This window comes from Hibiscus syriacus, unplaced genomic scaffold, assembly GCF_006381635.1.
Source record: "Hibiscus syriacus cultivar Baekdansim isolate YM2019G1 unplaced genomic scaffold, ASM638163v2 tig00110287_pilon, whole genome shotgun sequence".
Classification (NCBI taxonomy): Eukaryota; Viridiplantae; Streptophyta; class Magnoliopsida; order Malvales; family Malvaceae; genus Hibiscus; species Hibiscus syriacus.
The window spans coordinates 126,241-136,132 of record NW_024062662.1 but is presented as its reverse complement, the minus strand read 5'-3'; the positions used below and the strand labels follow the sequence as shown (position 1 = coordinate 136,132).

Here is a 9,892-nt window from a genome sequence, read left to right as displayed (position 1 = left end):
TTAAAAATTCACTTACTCAACTTATCAATTTCACCTCTATTCTCATATATCCTGAAATTTCTTTTGCTCAAACTCAACATTCTGACTTTCTGTGTCTTATCATCTGATCATCGATATACATATTCTCAAACTCTTCTTATCAATCCTCAGCTTTATTTAAATATACAAATTCTTACTTCCTTTTCCTTTACTATACCACATTACTATGATCCAAATATGCAACTGTATCCAGATCCATTACAGATCTGGTTATCATATCCTGACAATATCTTATAATCTTATAATTCCCGTACATTTTTATCACATACTCTAGTTAGCCAATGCTAACTCTTTCCATCTTAACCGCAAACCCTTATCATAAACATACTCTTGTTTATGCGCAATATTATCACTTCGTTCCAAACTCATAAGCTCTGACATATACATCTTATACGCTTGTCACTGATGCACTTATCCTTGAGTTCTTCTATATGTAATCCTCACGTCATTAGATCTTTTTAACATTCTTATGGTGACACCCGTTCACCATATTCTATCTTATTCACATAATAGCAAAACTACTCTACATCGTTTTTCCGATTCCAAACGATGAAAATTTTCTATCATTATTCAGATATGATTTCAGCTTTCTGAAATCAACTTTTGATCTTACTAGGCATTTCCTGAGGTGTCCGCTCTTCATCCTGCCTGGCCAGGGCAAGTGAATAGCTATCACAATCAGGAATATCACCTTTCACTTACTTCGAAATTATCACGATCGGATTTCTACTGTGTTAAACTATTCTTATTTTATTAGCAAGACAACGTATTCCTTACACTATCAGATCAGAAATTTTTCAATCTATGTTGGCATGTACACCTTTTATGACCTTTTGGACTTCGGTTTATGCCGAGAATCGGCTAAACCATGGCTCTGATACCATTAAATGTAACACCCCCAACCCGTATCCGACCCGGATACGAGTCCGAAGTGTCACATTGACTTTTCAAACCTTGACTCTTAAGAAAAATCCCGGGAAATTTAAAACTTTATTTAAAACAAAATACAGACTTTATCAGAGTGCTCGTACTTAATGACTTATTACATGCCAACACTTTATACATAACCGAAAACATACTTTGTCAAATATTTCTGATCTGATCTTTTGGTAAGGAAAACTGACCTGTCTTGCTCCGCAACACTCCTTACCCTTCTCGAAACCTACGTATGAAACAATCACACGCTAAGTCGAAGACTTAGTGAGGCATAACTTAATGCACTTTAAAACCTATATTGATACATGCATGTTCTGTTCTATCATGTTACAGCAACTTCATGCATTTTTCATATCGTATAAAATCATATCAGATTAATTGCAGTAAAGACATGCATACACATAGTTCATCATTAACAGTTTATCATATAATCACATACTATTTCAATCAAACACTATACATACAACATCATATCATTTCTATAGCATTTATCATACCACTAACTTATATTTGTTCATATTTCTGGATTAGCCCATGTACATATGTGAGAACTATCGATATGTGAGTCTATAGAGGTTGTGCACTATGCTGTCACCACAGCTCGTATAAATGCACCGAAGTGCCCGTAGAATTGCACCGAAGTGCCCGTAGAATTGCACCGAAGTGCCCGTAGAATTGTCCATAAGGACCACGTAGAATTCCTTAAGAATCATATACATATACTATGGATCAAGTATGTGTCTTTCAAGACTTCACACAGGTTCCAAAGGATATACATATGTCCTAAAGAACCGAATAAACCCTCGACTCTTGGCATGCCAACTATACCCCTAGCTCTCATGACACATAACATGGGCGTTATCTTTTATTTCATTTCAAATATACACATAAACTTGTAATTCACTTTCACATATCACGTATCACATAGCTTCTTTTCATATGATCACATAGTCACATAGTTCACTTACCCGTAGATCATTTCCATATAATTCACATGTCACATATGTCATGTTTTCATATAAATTCTATCATTTCTCACCCAATCACCTTTATTCATATAAACATACTTATCATATCTTGTTCACATAAGATCATATACTTCATATAATATATTGAAACACCTAGAACACTTTCACGTAGCTTATAGTCATAAGTTTTGTCTCGTAACATATACTTGTTTTCACATATCTATTTCCTATCAATTCTTATACCATCACATAATTCCTTTAACATACATAACATATCATATAACATTATAATAGAAATACTTATAAGTCATATCACTTAAAGCACATATACTTATAGTCACATTGCTTATATCTTAATCGTATGCCTTCTCTTAAACATATATATTCACATGTTCAGGTAATTCACCATTTCATCACATAAATGGGGTATTCATATAACTCATTTCATTTCATTTCATATCTATCTATATATATATATATCCTCAAGATTATCCTAATATAAATCATATAGCACTCTTATATTTCGTATTCATCTAGGGCAGACTTATAAACATATCTCACTTCTATTATTTCTATATATAATCTAATCTGTTACTTAATTCAATTTCATATAGCTCTTATAATCTTCTCATATAACTTCACAAATTTCTATCATTCAACCCATGTGTTATAGTTTTATTTAAACCTATGAATCCTTCCCATCTAGCTTATCTTATACGTTCATCTTATCATTTATGTTCAAATCCCCTAGTTGGTGTACTATTTTCACTTCATCCTATAGATCAATATTATCCAGTTTATTTCACCTATCATGTAAAAATATAATTATATTTTTACTATGATCACATAGTTTATATCTCATACTTTGCTTTCTCATATTCACCTATATTATGTCATATGGCTCATATCTTTCTCATGCAGTCACATAGTTCAGTTTCACATATGTATATATATATATATACCTTATATAGCACATACTTCTCATAACATTACATTCAAAAGCATATCAACACATATATTCATGCATACATACAATTCATGTCATTCATATACGTATAATCATATATTCATGCATTCTAACATAGGAAATAGACTTGTCGCAAGTCTTATTTCCATTTAGCACCATCAACTAACTAATATGCACTCACCTGGCCTCACTAGCCAATTCCAATCTCTTATCTTTCCCTTGATCGATCTTACTTGCCAAACGTTTCGGAATTGCTTTATGCGTAGAATCTACATAAATGTACATTTCGAGACCATCATTAGATACCTACACCTTGTAATTGGATACTAGCAACTTAAACTAACTAATTAAACCCATATTCCCAATTTTCCTTTAGGGGGAATCGGTTCCCCCCCCATGGGGGTATCGGTTCCCCTATGACATACTGGAAATTCTTGTTCGTTTGAAGGGGTATCGGTTCCCCTTGAATGGGTACCGATTCCCCTTGCCCAGAAATCATATTTTGAGCTCGAAAATCCTTCATTTTCAGTTCAACACATCATACTTCATTCCCTTTAATATTCCTAACTTTCATACACATACTTAAACTCATTTCTACTCCATAATCACTTCTTTAAACTCAAAATTCTATCTTCCATATAAGATTCAAAAATCATACCAAATTTTCAATGTGTTCTAATTCCAATTCTAACACTTCCTACTTCTTAATTAGATTGATGACAAGTCAAATTCATCCATAAAACCTCAACAACCATACCATATCAAAATTTTATCTTAAAACTCATATTGAAATTTCCTTCATAATTCCTTTATCTTATTGTTTAAATCCCATATAAGCTTTCCTTAAGCTTATTTAATACCCAAAGAATCAAAACTAAGCTTAAAACTTAAGAATTATCCAACTGAAATTAACTTACCTTTTGTAGCTAGCCCCACGTGAAGAAGAGAAAGCAAGAAGAAGAAAGCTTCCAGATAGCTCTCTTCCCACGTTTTTCATTCTTATAAAAGGGGGAAGAATATCTTTTAAAGGAAAAGACCATAATACCCTTAATTTCCTTCAATAATTACCAAATAACCTTCCCTATATAAATTCAAATAATTATTGAATTATTTCATTCTTCTACTTTAGTCACCAAATTCTAAAACTTTACAATTTGGTCACTAACCCGGTATTGCGGATGTTACAGGTGTACTGAAGATCCGTGTGTCTCTGCCTGTTAAGATTATCATGTACCTCTGAATAATATCCATAAACTCTGGTGTGTTCCCTAATCACATAAATATTTTATCTGATTTCCGACTTGAATTCTGTTCTGATACATTACCTGAATTCTGTTCTGATTTCTGATCTGGATTATGTTCTGATATCTGATCTGAATTCTGTTTTGATTTCTGATATCTTCGTTTATTGACGGAGAAATGTTTTATATGGGGGGTTTATTGTTGGAGGAAGTATATCTGCAGGCTTCTATGCTGTGTGCTCAGGGCCTTACTGGTTGTGCGGGGTGTATGGTTCCTGGGAACCTACACAAACAGATTGTGAAAGGATGGGGGTATATATATATATATATATATATATATATATATATATATATATTTTAAAAAGATCTGTATCTTTTATTGGTTTTACGGGAACACACTAGATTACCTATTCTGATCTCCTGAACTCAGTCATCCGAAATATTTCTCTGAATTGAAAGATCATTGTCCGTTACCACCTGAAATATCAGTAGGATCTCTGCTCAGCATAAAAAATATGTAGATGTCGGAACCAATAAGGAAATATATTTTTATCTGTATCTGCACATTCTTCAGCATCATCTGGTAGTTCTGTATTACTGAGTTTTCCAAAGCTCACTCTGTTACTCACCTTTTCAGGATAGAAGAATAGTATCAGTGCATCTATCGACTTTAGTAAAGGAGTTCTTCCGGCGTTGTTTGCAGAGTATGGTACATGTGATTAGGGGCATTTAATTGTATTTTATTTTATATACGAGTCTGAAAATCTATTTTATTTATGTGTACTGATAAATCATTTTATAAGTTACATGTTTTAATAAAAGATTTAAATTTTCCGTTATTTTTACAGTGGGTCGCTCCGGTGACCCTAATATGACACTCTAGATTGGAAGGGATTACAGTTCTTTAATGATTCAAGAGACTCAATTTCTCGTTGATCTCAAGGAATTACCTTTCGCGACCTCATTTTAGGATTTGATTGACTAACGAGACATTAAGCTTTGATCGATTGTAAAAAAATAAAGATTATTTATGTTTGGTTTGGGGCAGAATAGTGTCACTATGATGGAAGAGAAGATTAATGGTCCAACTTCCATAGTTTAAGCTATCAAGGCTGATAAAATTGATTTCTAAGGGGTATGAAGTTTTCTTGGCCTACATTATCGGTACGTATAAATTTGAGCTTTTTTATCGCCATATCATAGACAATTTACACTATTTGACTTTTATTCACTCGGATATTGCCTTCATCGTCAATTGTCTTTCTCAAGCCATGCACCGACCTACCATGTCTCATTGGATGACTCTCAAATGCATTATACGATATCTTCAACATGCTACAACCTTTAACCTTCAAATTTATTGAAAAATTTATCATCATTTAATTGCCTATTCTAACTCTGATTGGACTGGTGATATCATTGATCGCACATTTACTACTGATTATGTTGTCTATTTAGGCTCTATTCCTATTTTCTCCGTCTTAAGAAAAGGTTTAGTCACTCTCCTCTAAAGCATAATATTGTTTTGTTGTTGCAACAGTCTCTAAGATAAATTGGCTCACCAATTTGCTTTTCGAATCGCAATTTCCGATTTCAAGCATTCCGAAAATCTTTTGTGATTACGTCAGCACCACCAACATTTGTGTCAATCCAATCTTTCATAGTCGAATAAAACATGTTACTATTCATTTCCATTTTGTATGTGAACAGTGAGTTGAAAATTGCCTTCTTGAAGTAATACATCTTTATGTTGCGGACCAGGCCGTTGATATACTAACCAAGCCACTACCTCATTTCTATTTCATCGTCACTTTCTCACGTTGAACATTGTTAACTCTACTCGCAACTCGCGGGGGGCGTAAAGTCACATAATCATGTTACTATTTGAACTTTAATCATTGGTTGTATTATCACTTATTATCTTTTTAGTTGTTATATATTGTAATTTAATTTTTAAATTTATTAACTTTATTTTTCTTTGTTGATGATATAATTCAATTGGGGTTCTTCCTATCTAAACCTTTCAACTTTGTTCAAAAAGCATAATTCAATTCACCTTCTACATTGTTTCTTTAGATTTGGTTTAAGATTATTCATTTCTTTAGGCTTTGTATGTTTGAATTTTTGTTGGTCCATTTGTTCTCGGGTCATTGGCTCGCTTTTGTTGTAATCTTTTTTCCTTTTTTTTAATGAAAGTTTATCTTTGATTAAAAAAAAAAGATTAATAACACTATATAATAACAAGTGTTGCACTTTATACAATAACAAGTGTTGGGTGCAATGATATAGGCACATTTCACTCATAGTAAAAAAAACTTAAGTTAAAACTTTGGAGATGATATTATCAAGGACAACCATGAACCTATAATTCTAATAATAATATATATATATAATCTTTGTACTCTTAATATATTTATAATTTAATCCCTTCAGTCTTAATCCGTTCATATAAAATGACAAAAAACTCACAAATCAAACGATTTTAATGGTTAAAGAGATGATTGTTATTCTTAGAGGTCTCAAGTTTGGACATCAGCGATTGCAATGTATTTGAACGTTCATTGTCAAATAATTGAGAGTATTTAGAATAAATACAATTAGTTATTATCAACTAAGATTAATATAAAAAAAAAAACAAAGATTGCTACATAAGAAAATCTTTTGGGCAATATCTAGAACGAGATGTGAGGCTAAGAAGTAAAGACTGAATATAAAGCAGAGATATAGTTTTTTCAACCTGGATGAACTGACATTTCTTTTATCTATGACTTGATGCAATCAACCTATGTTCGTCAGGCATTGGGAAAAATTTACACAATGGAGTTTTACCATTCCTCTCATGAAATAAAAAAGAACTTCACAATAAGCTTTTGTCACTTCCACCTTTTTCACAACTGTTTAACAGTAAAAATAAGTTAAGTCCTTTTCCCTGTAAAAAGAAGTTATAATGTGAGAGTAAAAGAAGCTAGTGTAAATAATGGTAATTTTTTTTAACACATATGTTAATAGATTCATATAAATAATGGTATTTAAATTTTAAACATGTTGAAATATATTATTGTTTAGTAACAATATGCATCGACCGGATTAAATCTTTCTGAATTTAATTAACTTATAATATATAAATTAATTTCATAATAAACTTTCAATTAGGGGTTAAGGTGAGTAAATACATTTGGTTGATTTGTTAAGTTGCTCATTTTTATTCTATATATTCTTTTAAGTCATTACTTTTTGATCTACTAGGAGCACTCATCTTCCTTTTCTCATAATCTTCATTCTCCTCCCCTCTAGGTAAGATTGAGATTAAATCTAAAATTTATAATAAAAAATAAAGATTGAGGTCATTATGGTCCTACTCAATTATTTCATATCAAAATTTTTATGTCACCAAAACTATGACCTTAAAAAGAACAATTACACTTAAAATAAATGTTAGGTCCGCAACATAAGTGTCTAGTAGTCCTTAAATCAGGACAAACAACTTGGGACAGTCGATCTCTGGAGGGTCCCCCAACCCCAACAACTCAAATAAAAGTACCCTATTAGTACCTTATTGTTACCGAATTTCTTTATATAAAATATTAAAATATTTAAAAATCATTTTTTCCGTCTTTGTCACTCAGTTAATTTTTGTTTTAAAATTATATCTAATAATATATTTTAATTTTATTTTAGTCACTCACTGTTAAAAATTAACGACGATGTTGACGTATCACCAAAAGATATGCCACATCATTATTGATTTCTTTGAAAAATGTCATGTCAATAGTTTTATAAATTTTTTAACGATATGTGACTAAAATGAAACTAAAACGTAATGGTGATTATAATTTTGAAAAAAATAATTAGTGACTAAAACAGAACAAAAATGATAGTTAGGATACTAAAAGTGCAATTTACCCTATATTAAAATACAAAAATCAACCTTAATCCGATGACCTAACTAGTCCACCAGTCACCTACCTGGAAGCTTTTTCATAGGACAAACCCTTTTGTTTTGTTAGAGATAAGATTAATATTATATGGTATGGTATGGTACGGTTGGTGTGGTGACTGTCATGAGCCAAATATAAATGAATAATTGATAAAATTGGGTCAGTGGTTCAACCGTGTCGTGTGTTGGTTCAGGGCATGAACCACAGGCTAATAAGCAAAACGCAACTACTCCCCCTACTAACCTTTTCTACTTTATCTTTGGTTTTAGAGTACATTAAACTATGAATTTAATTATCCAATTATGAATAGCTAATTGCATCATATATCCCAAAATTATAATTTTCATTTTAAATTGGTCATTAAACTTTTAAATATTCTAATTTCATCTTCAAACTATGACTCTCATTCTAAATTAGTCCTTAAACTTTTGAACATTCTAATTTCATCCCTAAGCCATGACCCCCTTTCTAAACTAGTCTTTAAACTTTTGAATATTCTAATTTCACCCCCAAATTCATCCAAACATGTAATTAGTTTCAACCATAGTTATTTATTAACAAGGGATGTGATTAGTGTATACATATAGTTTGGGATGAAATTAGAATGTTCAAAAAGTTTGGGGACAAATTTATAATGAAAGTCATAGTTTAGGGATGAAATTGAAATGTTTAAAAGTTTGAGGACTAATTTAGAATGATAGTCATAGTTTAGAGATAAATTTGGAATATTAAAAAATTTATGGACCAATTTAAAATGAAGGTCATACTTTGAGGATATATGATACAATTAACTCAATTATGAATTCATCAAATCAATAGATTTTCAACCTTATTTTCAAAGAATGGATTAATTTCATCTTTGGTACTTCCTCTTTTGGTCTTAATTCAAAAATACTTTTTTATGGCTATTTGGATTCAATCCTACCCAATCAAGCCCAAACTTGATCAAACTCTTCAAGATATCATATTATGTTCATTCATAGTCCACTCAGATCAACCTGAAATTCTTAACCCAAAGTACGCAGCGTCACATGAGCTATTCAGAATACAAACAGATTCTCGAATGATGCCTTGAATTTCAGATTCAAGGTCATTTCTAGGCATGGAAGCTGGTGGATTTGGGCAAATAATGATCACCTTTTGTTTGACATTGATCAAATAAAAAAAAAACAACATTCTCTTTGTATGTATGAAATGTATGTGTGCTTCTGTAAAAAAAAACAAAGAGAATATTGTGCTTTATAGTGTGTTTTAAGACTAAAAATGGTGAAGGATTGATTGTATATAGAAAGTGAAGTAGAAAAAATTGACAATAGAGATATCATGGGATTTTGTTTAGTATAAGTTAGAGAAGGTGGTGTTATGTTTTTTACTTTTTCTTCTTGAAGAAGAAGAAGAAGAAGAAGAAGAAACTAAACATTAAATATGGTTTGGGAAAAAAATGTAGACACCAAAATATAACAAAAACAATAATTTAGGTTGACACCAAAATCTAACAAAAACAATAATTTAGGTACTAAACGTACAATTTATCCTAAAAAACTTAATTTCAAATATTTCATAAATACGCTGTAATATCAGATTGGCTTGTCCCACGTCAACATCTTTTACTTTGGACTACATGTTATTTTAAACATCTCAAGAGCAGCAGTAAAGCAAAGCGTAGCATAAGAATGGAGCATTCAAAGGACAATATGAATGGGAATAAAGTGAGTGTAATATAATTATTCTAACGTTCTGCAGCTGACATGATGAAAGTCCCACATCGACGCTTTTTGCTGTAAAGAAAAATCTCAACAAACA

General features: G+C 31.4%; 1 protein-coding gene across 1 annotated transcript in view; it reads right to left on the bottom strand.

Moving 5' to 3' along the window:
- The window catches only part of LOC120116204 (putative uncharacterized protein DDB_G0277003), a 28,457-nt gene continuing 18,565 nt past the window's right edge, over positions 1 to 9,892 (bottom strand). Inside the window, exons 11-13 of the mRNA XM_039136740.1 lie at positions 5,429 to 5,432; positions 1,768 to 1,777; positions 1 to 11 (exon numbers count right to left, since the gene is read on the bottom strand). The gene's annotated coding sequence lies outside the window, so the exon portion shown is untranslated. The remainder of the gene's footprint in view (positions 12 to 1,767; positions 1,778 to 5,428; positions 5,433 to 9,892) is intronic.